Raw genomic sequence first — 23,927 nt, forward strand, 5'->3', positions numbered from 1 at the left:
AAACTCTCCCCACTCTGCCTCATTATTCCTCATCATATTGTTCGGCATCCTCACCCATCTCCCTTGCCAGTGTTCACACCCAGCTGATACTTGTCGACATTTATTCTATCTTTCCCTGGTCATTACTTAGAAGGGTTATTCATATTGCATTCCCTTAACGCATCTTCATAAATCAATGCAAACAGCCCCTTCATCATTTTCATTGCTTTTCCCTAAACTGCCATCAGGTTTTTCCATGTCTTGCACACACAATTAGGAATCCAGAGGCCAAATGAATACTCTAATAGATGAGCACGCCGGGTTCTCTGGGAAGCTGCTTCCTCAAGTACGGATCAAGCTGATGGTTTTAACGGTTACAGTTTAAAATTTCATGAACCCCCTAAGAAGAACCTACCCTCCTGCCACAGTCTTCATTCCCACAATCACACGGTTGGTTAGACAGGCAAGAGCTTTATTCCCAGTTTAGAGATAAAAATGCTCAAGTATCCACCAACAGTAGGGTATGACGGCAGATGTTTCTGCTGGAGACAATTTCTATGAAGCTTAAATTTATTTCAGTTTATCAAAATATATACATTAGACCCTTTTTTAGTCAATTGAATCATTTGAAGATATCTAGGTAAATTTAACAGAACCAAAAGATTATGAAAATGACATGTTTTTATATTACTTTCTTGGAGCCTATACTCTTTGTGATAAAAGTGGTTTAAAGCCAGATAAAAGTGAGAATAATTCTAATTCCAAGAGTCTGCCCCAGGTTTCTCACTGTTTCCTGACAGGCACAATCCCTTTATTCTGAAGCACACCTTATCCCTTAAAGAGCTTGTCCACACCTGCTGTAGAATGTTTGTCTCTCTCGAAATTCATAAGTTAAAACCTAATCCCCAGGGTGATGGTATTAAGAGGTAAGGTCTTTGAGGGGGTGATGAGGTCATGAGGATGAGGCCCCCATGAATGGGATTACTGCCCTTACAGAAGAGACCTCATAGAACTCCCTCGCCCCTTTGTTCAGGTGAGCACGCAGTGAGAAGACGGCTATCTGCAATTTTGAAGAGGACCTTCACCAGAACCCGGCCGTGCTGGTGCCCTGATCTAGGGCTCCCAGCCTGCAGAACTCTAAGCAATAAATGTCTGCTGTGTATAAGCTCCCGGTGTGTGGCACTTTACTTGAGCAGACTAAGAAGCATCACCACACCATTCCCATCCACACACACAAACACACTCACAACCTGAGACACATCTCACCTCCTTTAAATTGAGCAACCCCACTCAGGTGGCTTTGGGTAGCACTGGAGCACAGGAGACCAACCCCTCACTCAGAGCGAGGAGACCTGGGTCTGAGTCTCAGCTTTGCCACTCATAGTGCCAACGTGTATACATGTGTGCTAAGTCGCTCAGTCATGTCTGACTCTTTGCAACTACATGGACTGTAACCCAATACACTTCTCTGTCCATGGGATTTCCCAGGTAAGAATACTGGAGTGGGGTTGCCATTTCCTCCTCCAGGGGATCTTCCCAACCCAGGGTTTGAACCCCTGTCTCCTTCAGCTCTTGTGTTGGTTGGCGGATTCTTTACCACTGAGTCACGTGGGCCCCATAGTGCCAAGACTCATTCTTAAACATGCTAGTATATCAGAGATTTTATCATCTCAGGATCTTGACTTAGTTCCAAATCCTGAACTGTGGAGGAAGCCCACCAGCACAGACACAGAAATGATAGGCAAGTCAGGGACCCCTTGAAATTTGCCCCAGTGATGTGAGCAATATGGTGTTATTGATCAGATCCAAACATTGTTACTCTTCTTACTGGGAAAAGGATCTTCAGCTGTGTCTATGTATCCAAACAGACAACATTCACCTTCCCCTTAACTCTAAGGTCAGGCTGCCCTCAGTTAAAGATACTGACCAGTTCCTGGACATTTGGATGGACCTTTGGGCTCAGGTTGGACAGGTCCTGGCTGGTCAAAAGAAGAAGTTAAAAAAAAAGAGAAAGCCCTATGTTTATTTACCTTGAATAATACTGGTGGCTATTGTTCTTCTAAACAATGATAGAAATACCTCTTGCAGTGAGAAAAATATTTTTCACATTTTTGTGGAGGAGGGGGACTAAAAAGCCAACTTATTTCACATTTTCAATCAGAAATAGCACAAGCATATTTTAATTCCTCTGGGATGAAACAGTTTCATGCTAATATATAAATACTAAATTTATCTACTGAGACTTTAGCTAAATATAGTTACTCTATACAAATAACTTTACTTCTTCAAAATGGGGACCTAAAACTCCCTCTAGTGAAATTTAGTTTTTCTGAAATGTCTCAAATTTTGAATCTTAAATTCACAGTTTACACATTGAAAATTCCACATTGATAGTTTAACAAATTAATTTATGTAAGTTAAAATTCAATTTTATTTTCTCTTTTGTTGTTGCTTAATTGCTAAGTGGTGTCCAGCTCTTTGCGACCCCATGGACTGTAGCCTGCTAGGCTCCTCTGTCCATGGAATTCTCCATGGAAGAATAATGGAGTGGATAGCCATTCCCTTCTCCAGGGATCTTCCCAACCCAGGGATCAAACCCAGGTATCCTGCATTTCAGTCAGATTCTTTACCATCTGAGCCAACATAGAAGCCCTATTCTCTCTTTAGGAAAATACAAACAGTAATTTAAAAACATTTTTATTTAAAAGGTGTGTGTGTTTTTCTCTTTGTGTGTGTGTGCACACGCTTATGTAAAAAGAAAAGGTATGACAAACCTAGACAGCATATTAAAAAGCAGAGATATCACTTTGCTGACAAAAGTCAATATAATTAAAGCTATGGTTTTTCAAGTAGTCATGTATGGATCTGAGAGTTGGACTGTAAAGATGGCTGAGCACTGAAGAATTGATGCTTTCCAACTGTGGTGCTGGAGAAGCCTCTTGAGAGTCCCTTGGACTGCCAGGAGATCAAACCAGTCAATCCTAAAGGAAATCAAACCTGAATATTCATTGGAAGGACTGATGCTGAAGCTGAAGCTCCAGTCCTTTGGCCACCTGATATGAAGAGACAAATCACTGGAAAAGACCCTGATGCTGGGAAAGATTGAAGGCAATAGGAGAAGGATGAGATGGCTAGATAGCATCATTGACTCTACGGGCATGAATTTGAGCAAACTCCTGAAGATAGTGAAGGACAGAGGAGCCTGGCATGCTGCAGTCCATGGGTTCACAAAGAAATATGACTTAGTGACTGAACAACAAGTGGTACCAGTAGATGGATTTCTCTTATATGCACAGAACTTGAGTGTAGCAGAAACTGAAAGCTTTAATACTTAAGCTACATTTCTTAAACATTATTGAAAATTCAATTCTCTGAACTAGTTTCCTAATCAAATTTCTATTTCTGAAAATTAAATTTTGTTGTTGTTCTGGTTCCATAGGTTTCTACTGGCATTTTCTGTAGACTGCATACAATATGAATGAGTTTATAATGCCTCATACAATTTATGCCTCATGCATTGGATCCTGCATCCCTGTCCCAAGATGTCCAGTTGGCAAATCCTTCATCTTTTCAAGGCTTTGCTCAAATCTCACCTTCTCATTAAGACCATTCCCTTCAACACCATCACTATCATAGAGATACTAATCTGTATACCACATTTTACTAGCTTTTCTTTAACTTCTAACATAGTACATAATTTACTCATTTTCATATTTATAATTTATCAGCTGTCTCCCTCAGTTAGATATTTTATTTTGTTTTATGATAAATACAGACACTGGAACAGTGCCTTGTGCATAACTGGTGCTTAGTAAATATTGATTAAGTGAATGATAAATGATTTCTTTTCAAAGATGTCTACAATTAATATCTGAAATATAACTATTTTTTAAACATGTATTCTCCCCTCCTAATTTATTCCAAACATTCCCTGAAACTCATACCAACTTCTGCAATTTAAACAGGCCACACTAATGGATTAACTTTAAAAAATGTGAATTACATAACTATAAGCACGCACCAGCCCTCCTAGTTGGTTTCCTCAATCAGTACCTTCTCACTCATTAGGCTTGGAACTTCAAGGTCAACCTGAAGGAAGCTTCTCTTTTATACGACTGTGTAGAAAGTTGCAAACATTTGCTTTTTAAACACTTATTGACTAAAGGAACAAGAGTAATCACAACAAAAAACTTGCAAAATAAACTACAATGGTTTTCCATGTCTTATTAGAGATTACCTAATCCAGCCTGTATTGGCCAGCTTGGGTGTCCATCACAGAATACTACAGACTGGATACTTTAAAGCAACAGAAATTTATTTCTTACAATCCTGGAAGCTAAGCCCAAGACAAGTTTTGGGCACTAATCCTATCAGGAGGGCCCCACCTGAGTAATCTCATTTAAGTCCTCCTAAAGCCCCCATCACTTTGAGGGTTAGGAGTTCAACATATGAATTTTAGGAGGATACAAACATACAGTTCATAATGCAGTTTAATGTTTCTTCTAACATCTGCTTTTCTGATAGCTTCATTAACTTGTTCTAAGTAAGTAATTAAGCAATATAGACTACTGGTGAAGAAGCTGAGGTGTAACCAGAGAGTCAGAGAAACTGAGGTGAAGTCTGAACTCTCTACCCAAAACTGCTGATGTTGCAGTTTTGCTTTCAAGTAGGAAAACTGGACATGAGCTTCAGGTCACCAAGGCATTACCATGTATCTTATAAGCTCATGTATCTTGGACTCCTGCTTTGTACTTAGATCACTGGTCTACTGCTCCGGTTAACATTATCACCATCCTTTCCAACACTAACACATGGTCATGACTAATTCATTTCTCCCACACTGGCCTCCATCCATGTCACTATTCTGAACCAGAGAAAGCAAGGTCCTCACAGACCCCTAAACTGAGAGTGCTTCTAGGGGCCATCTAGCTAAACCTATTGAATGAATAAAATAATAATTTTCACCACACTTGTGCAAACTGTTTCTAAAGGTTTCAGTTATAGGGTGGCTGAGAGGCTTGATGCTAGTGCTAATAAAGAATAGTTCAGTTCAGTCCAGTCACTCAGTCGTGTCCGACTCTTTGCGACCCCATGAACCGCAGCATGCCAGGACTCCCTGTCCATCACCAACTCCTGGAGTCTACCCAAACCCATGTCTATTGAGTCGGTGATGCCATCCAACCATCTCATCCTCTGTTGTCCCCTTCTCCTCCTGCCCTCAATCTTTCCCAACATCAGGGTCTTTTCAAATGAGTCAGCTCTTCACATCAGGTGGCCAAAGTATTGGAGTTTCAGCTTCAGCATCAGTCCTTCCAATGAACACCCAGGACTGATCTCTTTTAGGATGGACTGGTTGGATCTCCTTGCAGTCCAAGGGACTCTCAAGAGTCTTCTCCAACACCACAATTCAAAACCATCAATTCTGCGGTGCTCAGCTTTCTTTATAGTCCAAATGTCACATCCATGCATGACTACTGAAAAAACCATAGCCTTGACGAGATGGACCTTTGCTGGCAAAGTAATGTCTCTGCTTTTTAATATGCTATCTAGGTTGGTCATAACTTTCCTTCCAAGGAGTAAGCGTCTTGTAATTTCATGGCTTCAATCACCATCTGCAGTGATTCTGGAGCCACAAAAATAAAGTCAGCCACTGTTTTTCCATATATTTGCCATGAAGTGATGGGACCAGATGCCATGATCTTAGTTTTCTGAATGTTGAGCTTTAAGCCAACTTTTTCACTCTCCTCTTTCACGTTCATCAAGAAGCTCTTTAGTTCTTCTTCACTTTCTGCCATAAGGGTGGTGTCATCTGCATATCTGAGGTTATTGATATTTCTCCCAGCAATCTTGATTCCAGCTTGTGCTTCCTCCAGCCCAGCATTTCTCATGATGTACTCTGCATGTAAGTTAAATAAGCAGGGTGACAATATACAGCCTTGACGTACTCCTTTTCCTCTTTGGAACCAGTCTGTTCTTCCATGTCCAGTTCTAACTGTTTCTTCCTGACTGGCATACAGGTTTCTCAAGAGGCAGGTCAGGTGGTCTGGTATTCCCATCTCCTTCAGAATTTTCCACAGTTTATTGTGATCCACACAGTCAAACGCTTTGGCATAGTTGAGAATAGAAATTTACTAAAAAAAAACACAAAAAACAAAAAAACATTGCTTCCTTCGCTTTGCTGATATGAACTAAAGACGAGGTTGGCAAGGTTTCTGCACCTCTTCCTGCCTTGAACACAGAAGTGATGTGTCACACACAAAAAGTGCCACAGCTCTGATGGGACTGGGAAGCAGTGACATCTGGGGAAGCCAAGGGTGTCACCAAGGCGTTGGATTTCATGTTGTTGAGCTGCCGGATCAATGGGGACCCTTGCATCCTCTGGGCTTCTTGGGAGCTGCTCTTAGGAAGGAATTCATTCCTAGCAGAGACAGTTCTTTATTCAGATCTAAAACAGTATAAGGAAAAAGCTGGTGCAATTGAAAACCTTCTTAGAAACCTTGTTTACAAAGAATATTACAAAGAAATATGTAAAAAAAGAAATCAAATGATACTCAGAAGTGACTGCTGGGGAAAGAAAGAGAAACAAATACAAAAGGACAGTAGGGAAATTTTAATAGACACAGTGGCAACCTATTTTTAATGTTTCTGTCGCATCTGAAGTGATTTATCATTTGTTGGCAAAGCAAGGCTGAGGTTTATCACAAAGTTAATGCACATATGAATCATTAATTAATAGCAGTAATCAACTCTCTATAAAAACTTCTCCTGCTTCCTTAAATGAGCATGTCCATCCTGATCCTTATGTAGCCCTCGTTTGCTGCTGACCTGATAGTTAAAGGAACAGTTAACCTTAAAGACGTGTGAGAGCTCTGTGCTATGTTCTGAATTATGGTCGAGAGGGCACAGCCGCAAAATTGTTAGAATGGCTGTGATTCATTGGAAGTCGTTTTATTGGAGAAATTATGGGTGGAAATCTCTGGGAGGGAATAGTTCAGGCTGCCATCAAAGGAACTTTCTGAAACTACGAATGGAAGGCAGAATCAAGGTCAGAGTGACAAGCTGACCCTGTGTTTCACAGCACAAACTCCAAAGAGGAACCAAGTCATTAAAACAGCGAGTGATGAGAGTGGGTGCGTTCCTTCTGGCCTGGGGACAAATACAAGTTTCAAAATGCCTCCCTTGTAGATTTCCTATGTTCCACCTTCCTTAATATTGATAGTCTGGTCTATGTAAAGACACACAAATTCAATAAGTGAAATATAGAGGGAAATTTTTCATGTTAGCCCAGACCATTCTGATTGTTGAATATCTTGACACTGGCAGCTCAAACTAGTCACTCTGATGCCCCTTTAGAACCTTGACTGTCTCGTTGGTAAGAGCAAGATTCATTTACTATTTTTGAAGCAGCAGGGGGAGTGGAGCCAAAACTACCCTTGATAAATAATGCAATGTATTTAAGTGATACTTCAGTAAATCTTTGAAGGGAGGGTTTTAAAAATTATTTGTAAAAGGTTACTTAGGACTTCTCTCATGGTCCAGTGGAATTTGCCTGCCCATGCAGGGGACACATGTTCGATCTCTGGTCTGGGAAGATCCCACATGCCACAGGGCAACTAAACATGTACCCCAGAACTACTGAAGCCCATGAACATAGAGCCTGTGCTTGCTCTGCAACAAGAGAAGTCATTGCAATGAGAAGCCTGCACAGCACACCTAGAGAGTAGCTCCCACTTGACATAACTAGTGAAAGCCTAAGCACAGCAAGAAAGACCCAGCACAGCCAAAAATAAAATATAATGAGTGAATACATAAAATTTTAAAATGTTGCTAAATGCTCAGGCCAAAGGCTATCTTCTTTACTTGACTTTGTCAACTGAGCAGAAAAGTAAAATGTTGATATTCTATTGACAGAGACCGAGAAACAGATAGATGAAGAAAGAGAAAAAGGCAGAGGGATGGAGAGGGGGAAGAGGACAGGAGAAGGACAGGGAGAGAATGACTGGCTAAGGCAGATACTAAAGAAGGCTAAAAATAAGTATATATTATATATCAATATGTAGGAAGATACACACATATATGTATAAAGGATGAAATTATCAAATGTGTTCAACACCAATAAAATCATTAAAAATACAGCTCTTTGTCAGTATCAAGGGTATTGCCTACAAAGCAAAAGCACAAAGTTTAAATTTTTTAATTTGTCTTGAACACTTTTATTTCCTATCAGGATACTGACATGCATGTATCCTTGAACATAATTTATTAAAAATTCCATTCCTGGAGCTATTCAATGATTTATATAGATGCATGACAGAATGCTACGTTTGATGATACACTGAACAATTTCTTCCCAGGGCAGATACATAATTATTAAAATATGTGGTTTAGAAGTTTACTAGGCAAAATATATCATAATCAATGATCCAGCTAGATTATCTGATATACCTTCTAATTCTAACACTCTAAACTTCATTTGACGATTTCAAATACTTCTTTTGTTTTTAGATAGACCTTGAGACGTGACCTTTATTCTTCTATGGAGCAGGCATTCATGCACCCCAGGCTAGAAGTCAGAGGGGACCGAGAGGAATAAGTTTTGAGGTACTAAGTTGCCTCTAACAAAACGTGTATCTTTCCATTCCCTTGCACTCTCCGTTTGGATTATCTTATGATAAAGCATGCAATAAACACACCATCCATATTCAAACAGTGGCCCAGGGAGTTCCTATTATAAGACAAAATTGTCATCTATACAAACTGATATGAAAGACCCCGAAGAAATATTAAATAAATTATTCAAGCATGAATTATAGGAATAATTACTAACATCTGCATTTTTAAGATCCTCAATTCTTTATTCAAATGAAAAGCTCACTTAACCTAGAAGTGATTTTTTTTCAAACACACAAATAACATTTTTATTCATTCATTCCCTCTTAGAATCTACATGCTGGTCTCAGAGCACCTTTGGAGAGTTCTAGGAAACTGCTCAAACTTTTCAGATTACAGGATTCATTGAAAGCCACGGTGTGATCACTTAGGAGCTGGTGTGTACAGATGAAGGTGCCTGGGGGTGTATATGGAAAAACAGAGAAAAAAATTGTAGCAACTGAGGACTTTCACTTCCAGCCAATATGGGGTAACAGGGATTAGAAAGACCCTCCCTCTTGAAATAGTTTTTAAAATAGATAAAACATGAGAAACAACAGTTTTTAATGACTGGGCTGCAGGCATTATGGTGGAGTGATACTTGAAGAAAAGAAGCAGATGAGGCCGATGCCCAGATGGCCGCGCTGTCTGGAGACAGTTTCCAGACCCAAACCGAAGCTCAGAGATGAGAAGGTGGGGGGAATGTGACCTACAACTGGAGTTAAGAATTGAAATCTGGAGAGGCCAAGGCAGATGAAGTACACAGGACTGAGTGCCAAGGGACAGGTGGACAGACAGACAGCTCTGGTGCTTTGCAGAGGGTGCATCCCGAATTTCCACTGAGTACAGATCACCAGTGTGTGCCTGTGAGGAAAGGATGCGTGGCTGGGCAAAGAGCCACCTGCAAGGTTCAGAAAATGCAATCTTGGAAACCACACTCAACCAGAAATATTTCCTGTTCCCCAAACCCAGGGTGGAAAATCTTATCATTCACAGAGCATTGGGGAGATAACTAGCAGGGTTTTCCCTCAAGTAGTGGGGAAATTAGATTTAGAAATGAGTTACACTGGTCCCACCTGTGCTGTGCTTTGCTATGTTGTGCATAGTTGCTCAGTTGTGGCCAACTCTTTGTGATCCCATGGACTGTAGCCTGCCAGGCTCCTCTGTCCATGGACTTCTCCAGGCAAGAATATTGGAGTGGGTTGCCATGCCCTCCTCCAGGGGATCTTCCCAACTCAGGGATTGAACCAAGGTCTCCTGCATTGCAGGTGGATTCTTTACAAGCTGAGCTACCTGGGAAGCCCAGTCCCACCTAAAAAAGATCAAAAGTGAGATTCCAAAGATTGAACTGTGACCAATAATAAAAATACATCTCAGGGCACAGTTCAAGAATATTTACAGGAATACAGAAATTATTCATGATCGAGTTATTACTGATGAAAAGATGGCTGAAATGGCTTAAATTTCAAGCAAAGTCTATTTCAGAGGAAAGAATATTCTCAGGAAGAAAGACCATCATTTAATAACAAAGAATGGTTCAGTGCAACCTCAGTCTGGCTACATCGACTCATCAATAAAGGTTAAAAAATAGTACATAAGCTTAACGAATGTGGAAGTTTTCTCTACCGTTCTGCACACTCTCTAAAGAGCAGCACTGGGCATGTATTTGTGTCCTGGAAGCCCACTGTAATATCCTTTCCTCCATTCTGTGCAGTCTTCTAGACTGTGACTCATTGTGTATATAAATGAAAATTTGGTTCTTTCCCAAGGAATTAGAGCCCTGTGGAGGAACAGGAATGGGGAGAGAGTTGACCAATCCATACCAATGCTCCAGGAAGGCTGCCCATTAGTTCTGGCTGACCTGGTTCTGATCCTCCCAGGTTATTCAGGTTTGTCTTCAATTTGATGAGCTACACAAGCTGACCTCTGTCTACCTCTCAAAACTTAATTATAATGTTTTCTCAGTTTCTCACTAAGCTCGAGTCATCCCAGGTTCTTCTCTCTCCATTAAATGTTCCAAGTTCCTCCCTCCAAGGCCTCATTCTGTATTAGTCCTCCTAGTGATCGGTTTCTGCAGTTCTACCTATAACTGGCCCCTTCTCATCTTCTGCAAATCAGCTCAAATGTTACTTCTTCAGAGAGCTCACTTTTTTGAATACTACCTATAGCTACCATCACTCCATCATTGTCTATAACATAGGGTCAGCACATTGGGGCCCTCAGGCTAAATAGTGCTTACTGCCTGTTTTCCTAAATAAAATTTTATTGGAATGCAGCTACATTTATTTTTTAAGATTGCCTGCGGCTGTTTTCACCCTACAGTGACCAATTGGAGCAGCTGGCACAGTGAAAACATGTCTTGCACTGCCTAGAATCATTTCTTCCTGGCCCTTTGAAGAAAAAGCTTGCTGACCTTGCTTCTTAATATGGTTGCTTGTTTCGTTATATATCTTATCATCATCTGCAATCATCTTGATCATATTTTAGTTGATTACTGTCTGTCTCTACTCAACACTGTAGGAGTGAGGGAAGTAGGTGACTTGTCTGCTTTTAATTCAATGCCTGCTGAGAGCAGAGCTCAACAAATATTTCTTCAATAGACTAGTGAAGAAAGGGGGTATATGTCTTAAACAAGTACTCAGCAATGACTAGCCATGCCACCTCTGGTATTCAATATGCAGGACAGTAAATTGTTCTCATCTTCTTCTCTAAGGCCAGCTTGTTCTTGTGTTCCAGACACAGTTTATATACCAGGAATGAATTTATCCTCGGTTCAGTGGATCACACTAGAAGTGGGCATCCAGTAGGCAGACCAACCTGAACGCTATGACCATGGGTAGAAAGATGGACTAGACCACACAATTCATTAGCTGGGTTTTTCAGGACTGACATTGGTAATATGGCTAAGGAGTTGGATTTGTCTCTGTTGAGAGATGCCTGAATCAGATCACATTTCTTGATCTTCAGGCATTCTTACATTAAACACACATTGCGCCTGAGCTAATTTGAGTGTATATCTGTTATGTGCATGCAAAGCAAGAAAGTAAACATATCTAAGTTAGACTGAACAAAAATGCAGTAAATAAGCACAGACTACCTCTCTTGCAGAAGAAGAATCACTTGAAGACACATGTGGCAGGTAGGTGCACCCAGGCAACAGCAAAATCATCATCCAGTTCAACGTATCCTTACAGAGAACAGATTGTCCTTCTGAAGCCATTGGCACTAACTAACTGCTTGAAAGTACAATGTCTTGTCACTGATGTGCCTGATGACAGGAAATTCTCCTGGGCATGCTTAGAGTGGCATTTTTGTTTCATCACTACAGGAATAAAATTATCTAACGATCTTATTTATTTATAGTAAAGAAGTAAAAAGAAGCGTGGTTTCATTGCTTTTTTCACCCTGGGAGCTGACTTTACTGTTACGGTCAAAGATTAAATGATTATGACCATAAAATAAAATTTGTTCAATAAAGATATACGAATTGAACACTCAATTTGTGCTCCATTTTCTTCTTGTTTCTAAAGATTTATCAGTTAATAACACTGTCAAGAATGTACATGATCATGGGTGTTGATTTGAATCATACACAACTTATATATGGGAACATGAAGAAACACTCAGATATTTTAGGAAAATATAAATTACAAAATACTTAACATCAACAAAGTTTTGAATAAATTGTCATTTGTCCCTTGTCATGAACACTAGACATTCTAGAAAACAAGTTAAGACCTGACCATGAAAGCTAGATATTCTTAAAAGCATTTAAGAGAAGAAAATTTGTCACATATCATTCAAGCGTTCACTAAAAATAAGTCAAAACAAAATTTTGTTCTATTTCCCACTCTCTATTGTTACACTAAGAAAATGGTTCCTAAATATTTTATGTATTATCCTGTGAAAGAGAACAGGATTTTGTCGCTATTGCATTAACAATGTTTTCAATTTTCTAAGTTTTGCCATCACATGCAATTTGCTTTTATTTCAGTATTTTCTTCATATCAAATATCTTTGGTGTTTTTTTCTAGTTATTTTAGTCTTTTCTCTATTTCTTGTATAATCCTGCTGATTATTTCACCAATTTTCTTTGTTTTCTCTTGTTTATGTATTCTTGGACATCTACAGCTTTGATCTCCTTCTTTTTCATCTTTCGTGTAGTCTTTCATTTCTTTTCTAAATTAATCCAAACAACTAATTTATTTGCTTTGGATTGTTTAAACATACTCCCCACTAATGTGCAGTCAAAGGAACAACAGAAGGAATGAAAAAGAAGACAAAAAAAATTCAATTTCGGCTTGTTATACTGAAACAGAGACTCATGTAGATTTTGTTCAGATGTAGTCTTTCAAAGAAAAATAACTTCTTTCTTTGTACTAAATTACAATCATGAATAGCAGTGAAACCCTCACAACAAAATATTTCTCAGTTGACAACATAAATTTGAGGTGAAACCAGTGGCTTAAAACATAGACCACAATTAAAAATTAAGTAATTAAGTAACCATTCTATCAACCTTCTAATTAAAAAGACATTGGTTAGTTAGAAGGTTGATAGAATGGTATCAAGACAGGAGGCAGGGAGGAAGAGTGAGGTTTTGAACTGGGCGGGGATGAAGAATTTCAGGGAGGAAATGGGTGGGAAGGCTTTTTGCAGGGTTTTTGTTTGTTTGTTTTTTAAATTAATTTTTATTGGCGTATAGTTGTTTTACAATGTTGTGTTAGTTTCTGCTGTGTGGCAAAGTGAATCAGTTACAGTATGTATACATATGTCCACCCTTTTTCAGGTTTCCTTTCCATCTAGGTCACCACAGAACATTGAACGGAGTTTCCTGTGCTATGCAGTAGGTTCTCAATTCAGTTCAGTTCAGTCACTCAGTCGTGTCCGACTCTTTGCAATCCCATGGGCTGTAGCACGCCAGGCCTCCCTGTCCATCACCAACTCGTGGAGGTTTTCAGTAGTTAACTATTTTAAACATAGTATCAACAGTGTAGGTATGTCAATCCTAATCTCCCAATTAATCACACTGCCCCCTTCCGCACCCGCTCCCCGCCTTGATGTCCATAGTTTGTTCTCTACATCTGTAACTCTATTTCTGCTTTGCAAATCAGACCATGTTGCCAGATGCCATGTATATGCATTACTATATGGCTGGCAGGTATTTGGTGTGGAGGGTGAGGGATGCTGGGCTGTAGGGTGACTGACGCTCAGGCACTGCATTTCTGTCTGCTTTTGCAATCGTCCTTTTGGCGCTTGTTTTAATGTTCTGAAAGTGTTTATTTCATCCAAGATATTTATTTTATCTGTTTGACTACTTATCATGACAAGGATTCCTCTGGACCTTTTGCCTCTTTTCTACTTGCTCATGGAGGAGCACTTGCTGATAAAAATTTATTGCTGTTTTTTTAAACTTGGGCTTCCCAGGTGGTGCTGGAGGTAAAGAACATGCCTGCCAATGCAGGAGACTTTAAAAGAGACCTGGATTCGATTCCTGTCTTGGATAGATCCCCTGGAGGAGGGCATGATAACCCACTCTAGTATTCTTGCCTGGAGAATCCCATGGAGAGAGGAGCCTGGTGGGATAAAGTCCATAGGGCCGCAAAGAGTCAGACACGACTAAGGCAACTTAGCACATGACTATAATACTCTATGCACCCTCATTGCCAAACCTGAATAAACTGGCCATCTATTTCAAATATATGCCATGAGAATTAAGTTCAAAGAAATAAAAGAAAAACAGTAGGAACAAATATAATGAAGGCTAAATCACATTTAAACATCTGTCTGGAAGTCATTTTAACATACATTCAAGGTATTCCCTATCCTCAAAGCACAAAGTTGAATATAAGCTTATTATATATGACAGGATGGAGAGGAGAAGGCAGACTAGCTTCACACAATAGCGGTGGGGGAGGTGGGGTGGGGGGTGGGGGTAACTGCTGATGATCAAGGTATCCATTTTCCTATTTCTAAAGAGTGAAGATGTGGAAGTTAAACAAAAGTGATAGAAATGAGCTTACTTACAAAACCGAAACAGATTCAGAGACTTAGAGAACCGAGTTTATGGTTGCTGGAGGGTGGGAAGGGATGGGGCAGAGGGATAGTTAGGGAGTTAGGGATGGACATGTACACACTGCTATATTTAAAATGGATAATCAACAAGAACATACTATACAGCACAGGTAACTCTGCTCAGTGCTATGTGGCAGCCTGGATGGCAGAGGAGTTTGGGGGAGAATGGATACATGTATATGTATAGTTGAATCTCTTCACTGTTCACCATCACAACAGTGTTTATTAATAGGCAATACACCAATGCAAAAATAAAAGGTTTAAAAAAAATAAAAAGTGAAGAGTGTGACTTGGGAAACAGGGAGGAAAAGAAATGCTTGAATGACTGGCTGTGTACCTATGAGGAGGGTTTCCAAGGGTTTGGTTTTTCTGTATGCAAGTCTCAATAGATAGATGATAGATAGATAGGAAGATGGAAGATAAATATAGAAAACATATTTTCCTGTAAAAATATCATTACATTTATCAATACATTATTTTTAGCAACTAGACCGTCAATAAATTCCTCAATTTATTTCAACTATCCATCTCATTTTCTATGCTGCCTTGAGAAACCTTCTTCTCTGTAACCATAACCAGCTGCATCTGAATGATTTCCTGCACTCATCATGTTAAAAAAGTGTTCAAATCATACATAACACTAAAAATTCTCGTTAATTTGATCTTTAACTAACCTGATTAATAGTAGAAGAGCACATATGGTTGTCCACGATCCTTTTTACATTCTTTAAATTTCCCTCAGGAAAAAAGGAACAGTAAGCTGAGTCTGAAATTATTATATTTTTATTACACTGTGCATTTCCAATGCCTTAAATGAGAGTTTAGATGTGCTTTAAAATACAAAGAATGTGAGGTATTTTTCAAACATAAATTTCCTCACAACATGCTATGTCATGAACAGAAGTATTTCCTATACAACAGTGAAAAAAATCTTTATGTTCTGAAATAGAAAACACAGTTCATGGTTCTACTGTCTGAAAAAGATCACAGTTGGCTGACTGTGTAACATCTCGATTATTAGTTCTTGGAATATTTCTCTCAGGGGTCTAATTCTGAGGTTGTAAATGTCAACCTCTTGAGGACTATGGCACTGAATGGAGGTTTTACATGAAGTTTTTCCGAATCAATAAAACATCAGTGCTTAAAACTGACTAAGAGAACCACAAGCTTTTATTGGTGTTATTAGCAGTCAAAGCATTTAATGATGACCTATTTATAAGATGCTGTGTTAAGTATTATACAATTATTAAAACTGGTGATCTTTATTCTCATCTGTGTTCATTCCACGAATCCAGACCCAAATATTCAATTTACTATGAGGACTTTGGGAGTCGACTGTGCTGTGGCAGTGAATTTCAGGAAGAGCTGTGGGAAGATGGGAGGGGGCATTACTATCAGGGAGGTGGTACAGAAATCAGGTTGGCATATGACATGGCAGTGGTGGAGGGAGAGAAAAAAGTCACTAGAGTTGAGGAAAGCAAAGGGTTTAGACTCAAGCAGACTTGGACATCAATTTTCACGTAGAGGATAGAGAAAAGTAAATGAGTCAGAGGTGAGGCTCAGATTTTGTCATAAACAAATTTCGGTCTTCTGGACTTTGAGTGAGAAAGAAAAAAAAATAGCCCTCACCGTTTTAATCCACTAACGCGTTGGGGATTACTTGTTATTGCAGCAGAACAAAGACTTCTGTAACTGATCAAGTCATGAGAATTACATATAAACATATAGAAGGTGTGTATGTATATATATATATGTATGTGTATATATATATATATATGTATCCTCACACACCCCTTCACCCATGATTGTTCCTAAAGAACTGCAGCAGACAGTGCTGGAAAACAACAATGCTGCTACTGAGCTGCTAAGCTAGGCTACATAGGGAAGGGAAGACTGCTTTGGAAAAGCAAGGGGCAGTTGAAATCCCTTCCCCAGTGGAAAATCATCAAGTCCCAGAGGGCTGGAGAGTGACTGAAAGTAGGCAGACAGTCCTTTGGTTCTGGAGACAACTTATCAATAAAAGCTGTTTCCTCTGGTGAGTGGAAAAACAAAACAAATCTGCTAGGTTTCTAGCTGTATATGAATAGTGAAAGTGTTAGTCACTCAGTCGTGTCCAAGTCTTTGCGACCCCATGGACTGCATCCCACCAGGATCCTCTGTCCGTGAAGTTCCCTAGGCCACGATACTGGAGCGGGCTGCCGTTTCCTTCTCCAGGGGATCTTCCCAACCCCAGGATCGAACCCTGGGCCTCCTGCATTGCAGGCGGATTCTTTACCATTTGAGCCACCAGTATAAGGCATAGATGTGCTTAGTCAGTCAGTCGTGTCTGATTCTTTGCGATCCTATGGGCTGTAGCCAGCCAAGCTCCACTGTCCATGGGGATTCTCCAGGCAAGAATACTGGAGTGGGTTGCCATGCCCACCTCTAGGGGATCTTCCCAACGCAGAGATCAATCCCAGGTCTCCTGCATTGCAGGCAGATTCTTTACAATCTGAGCCAGCAAGAAAGACCATAAGGCATAAATAAATCACGTTATATACAAGACCTTCTAGAACTAACACCCAATAAAGATGTCCTTTTGATTATAGGGGACTGGAATGTAAAAGTAGGAAGTCAAGAAACACCTGGCGTAACAGGCAAGTTTGGCCTTGGAGTACAGAATGAAGCAGGGCAAAGGCTAATAGAGTTTTGCCAAGAGAACGCACTGGTAATAGCAAACACCCTATTCCAACAACACAAGAGAAGACTCTACACGTGGACATCACCAGATGGTCAACACCGAAATCAGATTGATTATATTCTTTGCAGCCAAAGATGGAGAAGCTCTATACAGTCAGCAAAAACAAGACCAGGAGCCGACTGTGGCTCGGATCATGAAGTGCTTATTGCCAAATTCAGACTTAAATTGAAGAAAGTAGGGAAAACCACTAGACCATTCAGGTATGACCTAGATCAAATCCCTTATGATTATACAGTGGAAGTGACAAATAGATTTAAGGGACTAGACCTGATAGACAGAGTGCCTGATGAACTATGGACAGAGGTTCGTGACATTGTACAGGAGACAGGGATCAAGAAAATCCCCATGGAAAAGAAATGCAAAAAAGCAAAATGGCTGTCTGAGGAGGCCTTACAGATAGCTGGGAAGAGAAGTGAAAAGCAAAGGAGAAAAGGAAAGATATTCTCAGCTGAATGCAGAGTTCCAAAGAATAGCAAGGAGAGATAAGAAAACCTTCCTCAGCGATCAGTGCAAAGAAATAGAGGAAAACAACAGATTGGGAAAGACTAGAGATCTCTTCAAGAAAATTAGAGACACCAAAGGAACATTTCATGCAAAGATAGGCTCGATAAAGGACAGAAATGGTATGGACCTAACAGAAGCAGAAGATATTAAGAAGAGGTGGCAAGAATACACAGAAGAACTGTACAAAAAAGATCTTCATGACCCAGATAATCACAATGGTGTGATCACTCACCTAGAGTCAGACATCCTGGAATGTGAAGTCAAGTGGGCCTTAGAAAGCATCACTACGAACAAAGCTAGTGGAGGTGATGGAATTCCAGTTGAGCTATTTCAAATCCTCAAAGGTGATGCTGTGAAAGTGCTGCATTCGATATGCCAGCAAATTTGGAAAACTCAGCAGTGGCCACAGGACTGGAAAAGGTCAGTTTCGTTCCAATCCCAAAGAAAGGCAATGCCAAAGAATGCTCAAACTACCGCACAATTGCACTCATCTCACACTCTAGTAAAGTAATGCTCAAAATTCTCCAAGCCAGGCTTCAGCAATACGTGAACCATGAATTTCCAGATGTTCAAGCTGGTTTTAGAAAAGGCAGAGGAGCCAGAGATCAAATTGCCAATATCCTCTGGATCATCGAAAAAGCAAGAGAGTTCCAGAAAAACATCTACTTCTGCTTTATTGACTATGCCAAAGCCTTTGACTGTGTGGATCACAATAAACTGTGGAAAATTCTGAAAGAGATGGGAATACCAGACCATCTGACCTGTCTCTTGAGAAACCTGTATGCAGGTCAGGAAGCAACAGTTAGAACTGGACATGGAACAACAGACTGGTTCCAAACAGGAAAAGGAGTACATCAAGGCTGTATATTGTCACCCTGCTTATTTAACTTCTATGCAGAGTACATGATGAGAAACGCTGGGCTGGAAGAAACACAAGCTGGAATCAAGATTGCTGGCAGAAATATCAATAACCTCAGATATGCGGATGACACCACCCTTATGGCAGAAAGTGAAGAAGAACTAAAGAGCCTCTTGATGAAAGTGAAAGAGGAGAGTGAAAAAGTTGGCTTAAAGCTCAACATTCAGAAAACTAAGATCATGGCATCTGGTCCCATCACTTCATGGGAAATAGATGGGGAAACAGTGGAAACAGTGTCAGACTTTATTTTTTGGGCTCCAGAATCACTGCTGATGGTGACTGCAGCCATGAAATTAAAAGACGCTTACTCCTTGGAAGGAAGGTTATGGCCAACCTAGATAGCATATTGAAAAGCAGAGACATTACTTTGTCAACAAAGGTCTGTCTAGTCAAGGCTATGGTTTTTCCAGTAGTCATGTATGGATGTGAGAGTTGGACGGTGAAGAAAGCTGAGCGCCGAAGAATTGATGCTTTTGAACAGTGGTGTTGGAGAAGACTCTTGAGAGTCCCTTGGACTGCAAGGAGATCCAATCAATCCATCCTAAAGGAGATCAATCCTGGGTGTTCATTGGAAGGTCTGATGTTGAAGCTGAAACTCCAATACTTTGGCCACCTCATGCGAAAGGTTGACTCATTGGAAAAGACCCTAATGCTGGGTAGGATTGGGGGCAGGAGGAGAAGGGAACCACAGAGGATGAGATGGTTGGATGGCATCACCGACTCAATGGACATGGGTTTGGGTAGACTCCGGGAGTTGGTGATAGACAGAGAGGCCTGTCATGCTGCAATTCATGGGGTCGCAAAGAGTCGGACACGACTGAGTGACTCAACTGAACTGAACTGATATGCAAGTTAGTGCATGAATTGTGTGTAAGCCTACATACATATTCAGAATACGTATATGTATCACGTATTTACAATGTGTATTTATCATATGGGGGATATGTTATATGTACACATGGTATTATTACTATGAACTGTGGCTACCTCAAGGCAGGTGGGCAGCAGGCTTGGCCTGTCCAGTCCTACAGGCATGTCTGAGGCTCTGCCCACTGGTCAGACATCTCTCCAGCAGCAAAGCTGGCCTGGCTGTACAGATTTATATTTTTGGTCTTCTTAGGAAACTACTAATTTCACTGTATGTGGGTTTAATTTTTCCCTGGGAATTCATTAAGTGTTTGCTCTGGACATGTGGAAAGATCTTTATTAATAAAATTGATTCTACCCTAAAAGTCTTTTCCGTTCTGACCTTTATTTGGTGTTTTCTCCACTTCCTACTAGGGTCCTGACCCTCATCAAGATGAGGGCTTCCTTCTGTCAAGGCTCCCATGTCACTGAAGTGCATGAAATTACTATAGTGTTTATATAATGTGTTATCTTTGTATAAATGTTACATAAATTATATAAATGTTATATTGACATGTACACACTTGCTGTATTTTAAATGGATAACCAACAAGGACCTAGTGTACAGTGCAGAGAACTCTGCTCAATACTCTGTAATAAGCTAAATGGGAAGGTAATTTGAAAAAGAATTCTGAATAATTGAATTACTTTGCCGTACACCTGAAACTAATGAAACACTGTTAATCAACTATACTCCAATATAAAATAAAAACTAAAAAGAGAAAGTTATATATTTTCCTAAAAAATGAATAAATACCAAGAATCTGAAAAAACACTGATACAAATGTGATTGTAAAGGTCAGTTTGTCTTCCATATAAACCGTGATGTCACCCTAGTCCATGTGAGATGATGACAAAGCTAATCTCTGTGTGTTTTTCCAGAAAGGTGAAGTTAATAGGATCCCTTTTAATTTATGCATAGAGGTGCCTTGTGGATCCAGAGAGAGACCAGAGTTGGAAATGCCACTCCGTCCGCTTCCAGAATGCAAGCAGTGGCTTCGATGCCCAACTTTGACCTGGATAAGAAGTTACAACCAGGATCTTCCTTGTACTTTACATCTATGAAAAAACTGTCAGGGATAAACTATTTTTTTTTGACTCTCATTTGCAAATGAAATACGATGTTCTAACACTGCCAAAACTGAATCTTTCTGAAAGCTAATAATATAATCTTCAGGATCACTGATAGCCAGTTTTCTTGGCAAACACAGTGAAATTAGGCTGGAAAAGGAAAGTTTTTTGTGTTTTTTTAAAATGAATGGAGAAATGTAGCAGGCTGACGGTGTCACTGCCTGGAGCTCTACTGTCATGAGGACATCCTTCACTGACCTTCTCCTTCTACCTGACGTGTGACCACCATCCTGAGCCCCCTCACTGGTGAGGGCAGGGACCCTCACTGCCTGCACATTTTCAATTGGCAACATGATTTTCCTTTAGGGCTTTTGCCTATTATTCTTTTGGCTTATTTACAGCTGGCACTGGTGCTAAAATATGTTATGGTTGGACATGTAAAAGGTAGTCTGTCCCCTTTCTTGGCAGTTTGATAAAATGAGTTCAATTTTCTTACTGGTTCCTGTCTCTAGAGACAGGCAGAATAATTGGTGCCCGAAGACCCATCCAGTCAGGCTTACACTTAAAAAATGAGAATAAACGGTGACAGAAAACGTATTCACTGTGCAGATATAAAATGTTGGAACACATCATTTTATCGTCTCATGTAATGAGGATTTGGAAATGTAACATACTTTTTCATGTTAGATAATGAAAAAAAATAAAAATTTGTATTCACACAACTAACAGTAATATATACTAAAGATTTGTGTGGATTTTTCCTAATATGGCAGAGTTTCAAGACAGACAAGTAAAAAAAAATCCCATATGGTGCTAACCATGGCAGGTCGGATTCCTAAGTTATCATTTAGAAGATAAGCTATGTGGGTCCCGTGGGAGCACTGCCCCCTTTAGCCACATATATGTGAGTGGTTATTATGGTGTGGTTTTGTCAAGGGAACTTAGCAACGAGATAAAGTAACAGCTGTATATTTTGCCGAGAAGTTTGCTTAGGAAGGCAGTTGCCATGGGAACGCTTGGCAATAGCCATTTGATTCCGGGCCTTATGAAAGTGATGAGTTTACTTTGTCTAGATTATTTTCCTTGCACTGGCAACTTCTGGAGGGAGAAAAAGTACAACTAAATAGTCTTTTCCAGACATTTGCATATTAAAAAACCAATCCTCTTCATGTTTGAATAGATGTAGAGAAGACATTATTGACAGACTTCTTCACCAGTGAATCGGGTACTCATGCCAACAAATACATATTGTGTACATTCTCTGTATTTCAAAAGAGCTCAGACTGCCTCAGCTATGCATTGCAGCCCTGCTTCACACAGATGGGTCTCATTCAATTATAAGTCTTCAGAAATGTGCCTAAAATAGTTGCAGCTGGGAGATATGTGTGTATATATATATATATGTGTGTGTGTGTGTATGTATATATATATGCATATATATATATATATATATTCCTATGAATGAGCAAAAACGAAGTGAATTATACTCCATGGGGAAGTCTCTGAATGGAAAATCTGGTAAACAGGCTCTTGGAAAAAAAAGAAAAGAAAAAACAGGAAACAGATGCTGACTAATAAGAATTTGCTTATTTTAACCAGGAGACACCCGCCTGTGTACATATTGTGTACATTCACTGTATTTCAAAAGAGCTCAGACTTCTTCAGCTATGCGCTGCGGCCCTGCTTCACACAGATGGGTCACATTCAATTGTAAGTCTTCAGAAATGTGCCTAAAATAGCATGCCTGGGGCTTCGAGAAGGGTTTGGCGAGCCGTTTTTCTCTCTGCAGGTGGCAGGGCTTCAGGGGACAGAAATATCTGGATCAAGAGATAAATGGATCACTTCACCTTTGAGACATGCAGCACGCATTTCAAATGTAGGAATTCAAGATGGTCTGGAGCCCTGGGCACCTACAGAGCTTGAATTTACTGCACAGTCCTGGGATGTCTGCCTTCCAAGCCAAGGCTGCACATCACCGAACAAGAGGCAAGTTCATACCCCTTCCTTAGCTCCCTCCTCCCCCTGGGCCTCCACATCAGGCCTTACTGAGAAAACCAATTTATTCTGCACTTGACAAAGCTGGACGCGTCTGACACATTCTGGGGTTACCCTGCGTTGAGGGACAGGTCATCTTCCACCCAAGACCCCAGTCCTTTCGGTTAAGGTAAGCTCAGAAAGGCTGTGGAAGGGCAAAGGGAGGAGAAGCAGATGCTTTTTCAAGTCTAAGGACCAAGAACTTCAGGCTTCTGACCTTTAATTATTTTAGCACGATCTACCTTCCACAATGGCTTCCCTGGTGGCTCAGATGGTGAAGAATCCGTCGGTAGTGTGGGAGACCTGGGTTCTATCTCTGGGTTGGGAAGAGGAGGGCATGGCAACCTACTCCAGTATTTTCGCCTGGTGAATCCCCATGGACAGAGGAGCTTGGTGGACTACAGTCCACGGGGTTGCAAGAGTCAGACATGACATAGCAGCTAAACCACCACCACCACCATCAAGTCAACAGTGGCTCTGGGGGTGGAGAATATGGGAAACTCCCTTAATTCATCTGGGGAAGTGACTCCTGATGTTCTTCGGGCTGCTCTGTCAGGGGAAGGTGGTTTCACAGGAACAAGCACCCTATTTTGCCTGGTGTGTTAGCCTGAAGGTGCTCTGCTTCTGGCCTGTCTCTGAGGAACTCTGACCCAGCCAGCCGAGGAGAGGAGAACGAGACTTTCAGAATAATTATGATGGTGAACATTTATTTCATGTGCATTACATGTCTGACACTGTGAGACCGAAGCACTACTTCCCTCTATCTTTGAAATGACTCAGGGAGGTCAGGGCTACTATTGTGTCCACTTTAGAGGTGGGGAGGCCATGCAGCTTGCCCAGTGTCCAGGTGGATTCTTTCAGCACTGGGGTCAGGGCAGGCTGTCTGAGTCTAGAGGCTGAGCCCTGAGCCCCTTCCTACACTCAAGCTGCCCTCACATCCTGAGGCTTGGAGGTCAGCAGCACCATTCCCCACCTCCTCCAGCCTCTGTGGACAGCAAGAGGTTCCTGGAGCTTGTCAACACCAGCTCTCCAATCCACATATCCCCACAC

This window comes from Giraffa tippelskirchi, chromosome 13 (genome assembly GCF_054371585.1).
Source record: "Giraffa tippelskirchi isolate mGirTip1 chromosome 13, T2T-mGirTip1v1.2.pri, whole genome shotgun sequence".
Classification (NCBI taxonomy): Eukaryota; Metazoa; Chordata; class Mammalia; order Artiodactyla; family Giraffidae; genus Giraffa; species Giraffa tippelskirchi.